Raw genomic sequence first — 9,405 nt, 5'->3', positions numbered from 1 at the left:
GACATGAAAACTGTATCTTCTTGATGCAGTTGTTAAGCACACACAGACTTTTCCCAGATGCATTACTTCATCTAATAAATGTGTTTGACAGGTGAATAAATGCTGAATGCAAACGTAACATTCGATTGAATGCATGAAGAAGCCCATGTCTTATTTCTATATGTGTTTTACATCGTGTGTTTCTTGCCTTTATGTTTACTGTAAAGCACTTTGTGATTCTATATCTTGAAAGGTGCTATACAAATAAAGCTTATTATTATTATTATTATTATAAAGTAAAATCCACAACTGTTTCTTTGTTTCTGTTATTGAAAAACACATTCATGTTAAGTTTGTAATGTTCCCACAAGATACTATTGCGTTCCCTCGAAATGATTAACTCGTGCGAACGCAATAATTATTCACGTCATAAGTGATTCACAGTCACACAGATATGCTCTCCGTATGCCGGCAAAAGCCCCTTTCAGCAGTAAATTCTGTGTCTCTGTGACCCACATTCGTTCAAGAAAGTACGACGGAGTTTTAGGGCCACGGTGAGGAAAAAAAATTCTGGCCAACGTGGCGAGATTAAAGTCGTCATGTCGACTTTAATCTCGTCATGACGATAAAAAACTCGACACAAAGTTTCGAGAAAAAACTCGTCTTGTCGAGATAAAAGTCGAAATAAAGTTTCGAGATTAAAGTCGCAATGTTGCGCGCGAGAGAAAAAAACTCGTAAATTTACGAGATTATTGTGGAAGTGATAATGCAGAGCAGCAGGTGAACGCCGTGCAGAAGCAGATTAGACCGACTAAACTTAGTTGAACAGGTGAGCTGAATGTTTATTGATAACGTTCCAAATGTCTGGAAGCTCATTTGTTTGATTTACAAGTTATTAAAGTTTTATTTATTGATGGTTGGTTTGCAGGATCTCTGCCTCCATACTCTGCAGCCCGATGATGAAGCCGGCATCGGGTGTCCCTGCAGCTGTTTGCTTGAATCCTTTCTTCCTCCACCAAAGACAAGATCTCTATGTTTGTGTGATGCTTCCGTCTGAGGAGGAGAAGCACTTTTTGCCTTTTTCAACGTTGTAATGCTAATATAACAGACTATTTTCATTCATCTTTGTTTTTTAATGATCAAACGGGTCGCTTCATCTGCAGGAGGGGGCGTATGTAACACTGTTTACTTCCGCATTGGTGATCGGATGACAGATTCGTGACGTAATGTGACAGATGAACTTCAGGTTATGTGAATGAAAAGGAGAATAAAGGCTGCAGCGATCCACTACACCCAAACGTTTCTCTGAGCTCCTTATTTTACAAATACCCGGAAAGACGGCTCCACTAACAATAATCTGATTTTGAGTCGCCAAAAGGTTCAGCATCTCTTTGTTTTAAACCTATAATCCGAAAATAAAGCTTCACAAAAGGCTCTACATCTTTCATCTTCAAGCTAGGCTCCGATAAACAGACAACTTCGGGGTTTTCTCCTTGTTAATCTATGACTTTTTTTCCCGTAAATTTACGAGTTTTTATCTCCTAATAAAATTTCTTTTTTTTGGTGGCCATAAAACTCTGTCGTAAACTCTTAAATACAAAGCCACTAGCTCACTAACAGCCATAACACTGAATACTCCTGAAAGACTCAGCTTCACTGCTCGCGCGCAACATTGCGACTTTAATCTCGAAACTTTATGTGACAGACAGAGCTGTGGGTGGTGGTTTGTCCCTCATGGTGTTCCATAGTTTAGCATTCATGGCCAGCACCTGTCTGTTGAGCTGTGATTGGCTCACAAGGCTGATAAATAGCAGCAGTGGGAGTTCAATCTAGATGCTGGTTTCCTGGTTTGGCCTTGGTAGGTGAGCTTGACATGTGGACCGTTTTTACTAAAGCTTTTAATCATTTGAGTCCTTTTACTAAAGTTTTTAGCATTTGAGTTTGCAACATTTTAAATTCTATTTATATTAACAGGTGGTGGCATGAGTTCTGACCCTGGGGCATGAGAGGTAATATAAGGGTTTGTAAAGCATGTGTTTGTCCCAGGGGAGAACTAACTTATTTTTCTTTTTCCAGCAGAGTTGCCACTGCTGTTTTGCTTAGTGTTTTTAGTCATTGTTTTTAATGTTTTAATCAAGCTTGACACCCTTGCTTTTATCCATTTTTTTAAACTGTTGTGCTCATTTTTAGTATCTTGGTGTCTGGACCTGGCTGAGGGTAGCTGCCTCCTCCTTTTATCCTTATGGTAGCTGGTGGGTGCCATATATGGTATTGTGTAAGGGGGACCCCCCTGTTTTCAGCCCATAAATTAGTGGTGACCTGCTCAGGTGCACCTCTTCTGTTTTGTATTTTCTTTTAATCACTGTTTGGGTTGTGGTGTGTTTTTGTGTGTATTTGGACCCTGAGCAGGTACTCCTGGTGGGAGTTGGATCAGGTATCTCCCTTGGTGGTGTTTGTGGCTACCCGCCAGTGCAGTGGGGCTGAGGCGATCTTGGAGGCAGCCGCCCTCATGCAGTGTTGGAGTGCGGTCCAACTGTCTGAGTCCATTTTATTTTTCTCTTTTATGGAATCTGTGTCAAGTTTTTAATAAATTATATGTTTTTAACCTATCAAATCCAGTCTCCATTTGGGTTAACAAATGTAAGAGGGCGTTCGGTCACAAAGTGGCGTTGTCGGCAGGATCGGATTCCTCTACTGAATTTAAGACTTGGATCTGGATTTTTGTTTTTTTAAATGTCTTTTTAGTTTGTTTTTAAAAGCAAAACAGCAGTGGGCACACCGTGGGACTTGAATAACGAGGGTGCTACATTGCCAGCCCAGCGCTTCAGAGAGACTCCATCTCAGCGATGGCAGATGAAGTGGAGCAGTTACGAGACCAGGTTCGCCAGCTTCAGGAGGCCAATGATCGGCTGCTACAGCAGCAAGCTTCAGCCGGCCCGGCTAATCCCAGAGACTTTGTGGACCCACCAAGCCCGGCTTTGTTGGACAGATTGATGTACCTCCCCAGGGAGCGAAAGTGTCCAGTGTTCCGAGGGCGTGTGGGGGTGGGTATCGATGACTGGGTGGAGGAAGTTGAAGCTTGTGTACGTGCTAGACGCCTAGGTGCTCTTGATAAAGCGTTTTTCATCTTTGACCATTTAGAGGGTGAGGCTAAAGAGGAGATACGATATAGGCCGAGATGTGAGAGGGAAGACCCAGAAAAGATTATCAATATTCTGAAGGAGCTGTATGGGTGTTCAAGTTCTTATGTAGCCTTGCAAGAGAAATTTTTCTCCAGAACACAACAGGAGGGTGAATCCCTCCAAGAGTATTCTCATGCCCTGCTCTCAGTCATGGACAAGATTAAGCAGACCTCCCCTGAGTCTGTGCCTCAATCAGACAAACTCTTGCGCGACCAGTTTATTGAACATGTCCTGGACCCAGACCTTCGTAGGGAGTTAAAAAGGCTGGTGCGTATAACCCCGCAAATGTCTATGTGGGAGGCACGGACTACAGCAATTCAGTGGGAACGTGAAGGTAGACCAGGGGAGGATCGTCGTGGTGGCATTTATCCAGTCCCTTCTATTTGTGCTATGCAAGGTTCAAATGTGAAGCCTGGCGCCCCCCCTCCCTCAGTTGGTGTCATTGGCCCTGAACTGGTGGAGTTGCGTGCTCTAATCTTAAAGCAACAGGAGCAGATTAATAAGCTGACTGATGCTATGGCTACATTACAGAGAGCACCGCGGCAAACTCGGCCAAACCGTGCAGCCATCATTTGTAGGCGATGCCAGCAAGTGGGTCATTATGCAAAAGAATGTGATAATGAACGCGTTCGCACTCGGAGCCCTTCTACCCTATCCCCCCAACAGGGGGATAGTGGTCTTAATTCCCAGGTTGTGGGAAACTAGTTCCCTCCAGCATGCTGAGCCACACGTTGGAAGGGGACCTTACTGGCTCTAACAGTGAGAATTCAGTTGACCCTAACTTGACCTCCCTTGTTGCACAGTGCCCTAAGGTAGCTGTTAGAGTGGGAGGGGTAATTGTGAACTGTCTGTTAGACACCGGTTCAATGGTGTCTACAATGGTGGAGAGCTTTTTCTTGGAGCATTTTAAAGATGACCTTCAGCACTGTCATTGGTTGCACCTACGTGCGGCCAATGGTTTGGACATTCCCTACACAGGTTACGCAGAGTTCACGGTTGAGGTGCTGGGAAAAGTAATTCCTCAACGAGGGTGGCTAGTGGTCAAAGATCCCCCGGGCCAGCCTCGTCCTGCGGTGCCTGGTGTTTTAGGGATGAATGTAATCAATCAGTGCTATGATGTGCTATTTGGTCAGCATGGGCCTTCTTTGTTTGATCTCCCACCCCTAGTGCATGCTTCACCTCCATGGCAACAGGCACTACAGTATTGTCATCAATCCCGGCGTCATCCAGTCAGAACAGGCCTGGCCAAGGTCAGAGGCCGCAGACCTATTCTAATACCGGGAGGTACAGTTAAGTTGGTAGCGGCCACTTGCGCACCACACTTTGGCAATGTCTCGTCTGTTCTGCTGGAGCCAGCTAGTAGCCGTTACCGGATGGCCTTTTGGTTTCACCTTGTTTGGTCCGTGTAGAGAATGGCACAGCCTTCATTCCAGTTGTGAATGTAGCACTCACGCAGACAAAACTGTACCCCCGCAGCATTGTGGGTAATCTGGTCCAAGCCACAGTTCAAGGGCTCCCTTCAGGGATTTGTGAGATTCCAGAGGAGTCTGGGGTTACAGCCTCTATCAAGGTCCACGAGGGTCACGTTAGTAGTGTTGGCCAACAGTTACAGAACATTGATCTGTCTGAGCTATCGGAGACCGAACAGGAACAAGTGAGGACATTTCTGTTGAGGCATGAGTCAGTTTTCTCTGCGTCTGAAAGTGATCTTGGCTGTACTAACCTGATTTCACATGAAATCCCTCTGCTCGATGACAAGCCTGTTAGACAGCGGTATAGGCGGTTGCCCCCCTCTGATTATGAGGCGGTGAAGGCCCACTTGAGACAGCTGTTGGATAGTCAGGTTATCAGGGAAAGTAGTAGCCCCTATGCCTCTCCTATTGTCCTGGTGCGAAAGGATGGTTCCCTCCGAATGTGCGTCGATTACCGGCAGCTTAACCGCAAGACTAGGAAAGATGCCTTCCCTCTTCCCCGCATTGAGGAGTCTTTGGATGCCCTTTGTGGGGCCAAATGGTTTTCCACGCTCGACCTGGCTAGCGGCTATAACCAAGTGTCGGTGAATGAGAGAGATCGCCCGAAGACTGCTTTCTGCACACCATTTGGGCTATTTGAGTTCAACCGGATGCCCTTTGGTTTGTGCAACGCACCAGCTACTTTTCAGCGGTTGATGGAGAGGATGTTTGGGGCAGAACATTGTCAATCCCTCCTACTATATCTGGATGATATTATTGTGTTCTCTTCCAGTGTAGAGGACCACCTAAATCGTCTGGATCGGGTGCTGGGTCGACTGCACAGAGAAGGACTAAAAGTTAAGCTGGAAAAGTGTTGCTTTTTCAGGAAGGAGGTCAATTACCTTGGCCATCTGGTCTCCCGTGAAGGGGTATCTACGGACCCATCCAAGGTATCAGCTGTGGCCAATTGGCCACACCCCACAACTGTCTCTGAGCTTCGGTCCTTCCTTGGATTTGCCAGTTATTACAGGCGGTTCGTGGAGGGGTTTTCAAAGCTGGCTGCGCCATTACATCGCCTGGTTGCTGAATTGGCAGGCAGAAAAGGAAAAGAACCACCCCTGGAGAGCCACTGGAGCAATGCATGTGAGGCAGCTTTCAATGAGCTTAGGAGGAGACTGGTGAGTTCACCCACTCTGGCATTTGCCAATTTTAACCTCCCGTTTATTTTGGAAGTGGATGCAAGCCATGCAGGCCTTGGAGCAGTTTTGTCTCAAGAGCAGGATGGCAGGGTTAGACCCATCGCCTATGCCAGTCGAAGCCTCAGCCCAGCAGAGAAAAACTATAGTTCCATGAAACTAGAGTTTCTCGGAATGAAGTGGGCTATGACTGAAAAGTTTCGGGAGTATTTGTGGGGCCAACATTGCACCGTGTGGACTGATAACAATCCATTAAGTCATTTGGAGACAGCCAAGCTGGGGGCAACTGAGCATCGTTGGGTGGCCGAGCTGTCGGCATTCAACTATGATGTAAGATATCGACCAGGGCGGGCTAATACAAATGCAGATGCATTGTCCAGGCAGCCACCCACAGCAATGACAAGGATGAACACTGAGTCAATGTTGGAAGGAGTAGCCATCCCGGTTGCTATACATCAAGCTGTTCGACAGGAACCGCAGTTTACCCAGTATGCCGTCTCTGCTTTTCCCTCATATACTCTAAATGATCTCAAATTGTTACAGGAAGCAGACCCCACTATTGGTGCCTTTCTTCACTTCTGGAAGGCACAGAAAGCCCCAAGTTCCAGTGCTCGGGACAAACTGTCAGGACCGGTTCGAGTACTGTTACGGCAGTGGGACAAGGTCACAAGTAAGGATGGTTTGATCTTTCGAAAGGTACAGCGGCCAGATGGAGGGGAGGAGATCCTACAACTGCTGTTGCCTATGTGCCTCAAAGAAGAAGTCCTGCAGCAGCTGCACGATGACCATGGCCACCAGGGGATTGAACGTACCACTGAGCTAGTAAGGCAGAGATGTTATTGGCCAGGAATGAGCGATGACGTTAAACAATGGTGCAAAGACTGTACACGATGTATCCTGGCAAAGACCTCTCAGCCCAAACTCAGTGCACCCATGGGGCATTTGTTGGCTTCCCGCCCAAACCAAATATTAGCAGTGGACTTTACCCTTCTGGAGCCAGCTACTGACGGGAGAGAGCATGTCTTGATAATGACGGATGTGTTTTCTAAATTCACACAGGCGGTGCCTACCAGAGACCAGAAAGCCGCAACGGTGGCCAGCGCCCTTGTTCGGGAGTGGTTCTTCCGTTTTGGTGTTCCCGCTCGCCTCCACTCCGACCAAGGACGCAGCTTTGAAAATGCTGTTGTCGGTCAGCTGTGTAACCTGTACGGAGTGCAGAAATCCCGGACTACACCATACCACCCCCAGGGAAATGGGCAGTGTGAGCGGTTCAATCGGACAATGCATGACCTGTTGCGGTCACTGCCAGCAGAGAGGAAAAGACACTGGCCAGAATACCTGCCTCAATTGGTGTTCTGTTACAATACCACTACTCATCAGTCAACAAGTGAGTCACCGTACTACTTGATGTTTGGCCAAGAACCTCAACTGCCGGTCGATTTCCTTCTGGGCAGGATTGAAGAGCCAGAACGGGGGCAAGTGACTGACTGGGTGCGAGAACATCAGCGCCGCCTTGCAGTGGCCTTCCATGGCGCCAGGGAACGTCTACAGGCAGCTGCCCTAAAACGCAAAGACCGGCATGACCGCCAAACCCTCTGTGATCCATTGGCAGAGGGGCAGCTAGTGTACCTGAAAAACTGCACCATGCGCGGTCGCACCAGGATTCAAGATGCCTGGAGTCCTGTTTTACATAAGGTAATACAGGCCCCTAAACCAGATGGAGTTGTATACTCAGTTGCACCCGTTCAAGATCTGGGTAGGATTCGTCAAGTCCACCGAACCATGATGAAGGCAGCCAATGTGGATCGGGCCTCAGAGCTGCCTCACATGCAGGAAGTGCCTCAGGTAACCGGAATGCAGTCGGGTGGTGAGGAGGATGACCAGGGTGCATGGGTCATGCTTGACCCCAGAGGTGGCCAACCTGAACCATTCTATGCACAAACCCTCCTTCAAGGTGACCTTGTGGACAATGTTACACCTCAGGAAGAGTGCGTCCCTGCTACAGAACCTTTCCAAGCTCCTGTGTTACCCCCTGGGTCTGATGCAGAAGGTCCGAGGAGGTCTACACGCGCCACAGCAGGACGACATAGAAACCTGCATCACCTCCCAGCATCAGTGTTAAATCAGGCAGATGGGGCTACGAACTCCCAGGTAGCTGAGCTAGAGGGTTGCATTACTGCCTATTTTCGACCATGGTGTTGAGTAGGTAGATTTGTTTTTTTGTTTTTGTATCCGTGGGGCACGGATACAAAAAAAAGGGGGGGTAAAATGTGACAGACAGAGCTGTGGGTGGTGGTTTGTCCCTCATGGTGTTCCATAGTTTAGCATTCATGGCCAGCACCTGTCTGTTGAGCTGTGATTGGCTCACAAGGCTGATAAATAGCAGCAGTGGGAGTTCAATCTAGATGCTGGTTTCCTGGTTTGGCCTTGGTAGGTGAGCTTGACATGTGGACCGTTTTTACTAAAGCTTTTAATCATTTGAGTCCTTTTACTAAAGTTTTTAGCATTTGAGTTTGCAACATTTTAAATTCTATTTATATTAACAGGTGGTGGCATGAGTTCTGACCCTGGGGCATGAGAGGTAATATAAGGGTTTGTAAAGCATGTGTTTGTCCCAGGGGAGAACTAACTTATTTTTCTTTTTCCAGCAGAGTTGCCACTGCTGTTTTGCTTAGTGTTTTTAGTCATTGTTTTTAATGTTTTAATCAAGCTTGACACCCTTGCTTTTATCCATTTTTTTTTAAACTGTTGTGCTCATTTTTAGTATCTTGGTGTCTGGACCTGGCTGAGGGTAGCTGCCTCCTCCTTTTATCCTTATGGTAGCTGGTGGGTGCCATATATGGTATTGTGTAAGGGGGACCCCCCTGTTTTCAGCCCATAAATTAGTGGTGACCTGCTCAGGTGCACCTCTTCTGTTTTGTATTTTCTTTTAATCACTGTTTGGGTTGTGGTGTGTTTTTGTGTGTATTTGGACCCTGAGCAGGTACTCCTGGTGGGAGTTGGATCAGGTATCTCCCTTGGTGGTGTTTGTGGCTACCCGCCAGTGCAGTGGGGCTGAGGCGATCTTGGAGGCAGCCGCCCTCATGCAGTGTTGGAGTGCGGTCCAACTGTCTGAGTCCATTTTAACTTTCTCTTTTATGGAATCTGTGTCAAGTTTTTAATAAATTATATGTTTTTAACCTATCAAATCCAGTCTCCATTTGGGTTAACAAATGTAAGAGGGCGTTCGGTCACATTTATTTCAACTTTTATGTCGACACGACGAGTTTTTTCTCGAAACTTTGTGTCGAGTTTTTTCTCGTCATGACGAGATTAAAGTCGACATGACGACTTTAATCTCGTCATGTTGGCCAGAATTTTTTTTCCTCACCGTGGCCCTAAAACTCCGTCGTAAGAAAGGAACATGAAAAACACTGAATGTAAAAATGTTATCAGTTAATCCATGTGTCCAGAGAACCTTTACTATCACATGCTATTCCTCAAAGACCATGGCAAGTGCTAGGGACTGACCTGTTTAGGTGGAACTCAAGAGACTACATTGTCATAGTGGACTACCTAAGCAGGTATTTTGAGCTAGAAAGACTTTACAGTTGTACA

The 9,405-nt window shown here is 46.8% G+C and overlaps 1 long non-coding RNA gene across 2 annotated transcripts; it reads left to right on the top strand.

Moving 5' to 3' along the window:
* The first annotated feature begins 1,702 nt into the window (after positions 1 to 1,702).
* Positions 1,703 to 2,527, top strand: LOC144988809 (uncharacterized). Of its 2 annotated transcripts, XR_013652837.1 has the most exons (4): positions 1,703 to 1,837; positions 1,954 to 1,988; positions 2,170 to 2,231; positions 2,389 to 2,527. It is a non-coding gene; the product is annotated as an uncharacterized LOC144988809 (long non-coding RNA). The 2 variants fall into 2 exon arrangements; XR_013652838.1 differs by lacking the exon at positions 2,389 to 2,527 and having other exon boundaries at positions 1,737 to 1,841; positions 2,059 to 2,257.
* Positions 2,528 to 9,405: the final 6,878 nt, after the last annotated feature.

The sequence above is a fragment of the Oryzias latipes genome, chromosome 21 (genome assembly GCF_053564925.1).
Source record: "Oryzias latipes strain Hd-rR chromosome 21, Olatipes_Hd-rR_3.1".
NCBI classification, from domain to species: domain Eukaryota; kingdom Metazoa; phylum Chordata; class Actinopteri; order Beloniformes; family Adrianichthyidae; genus Oryzias; species Oryzias latipes.
This window is presented reverse-complemented; position numbering and strand designations above follow the sequence as displayed.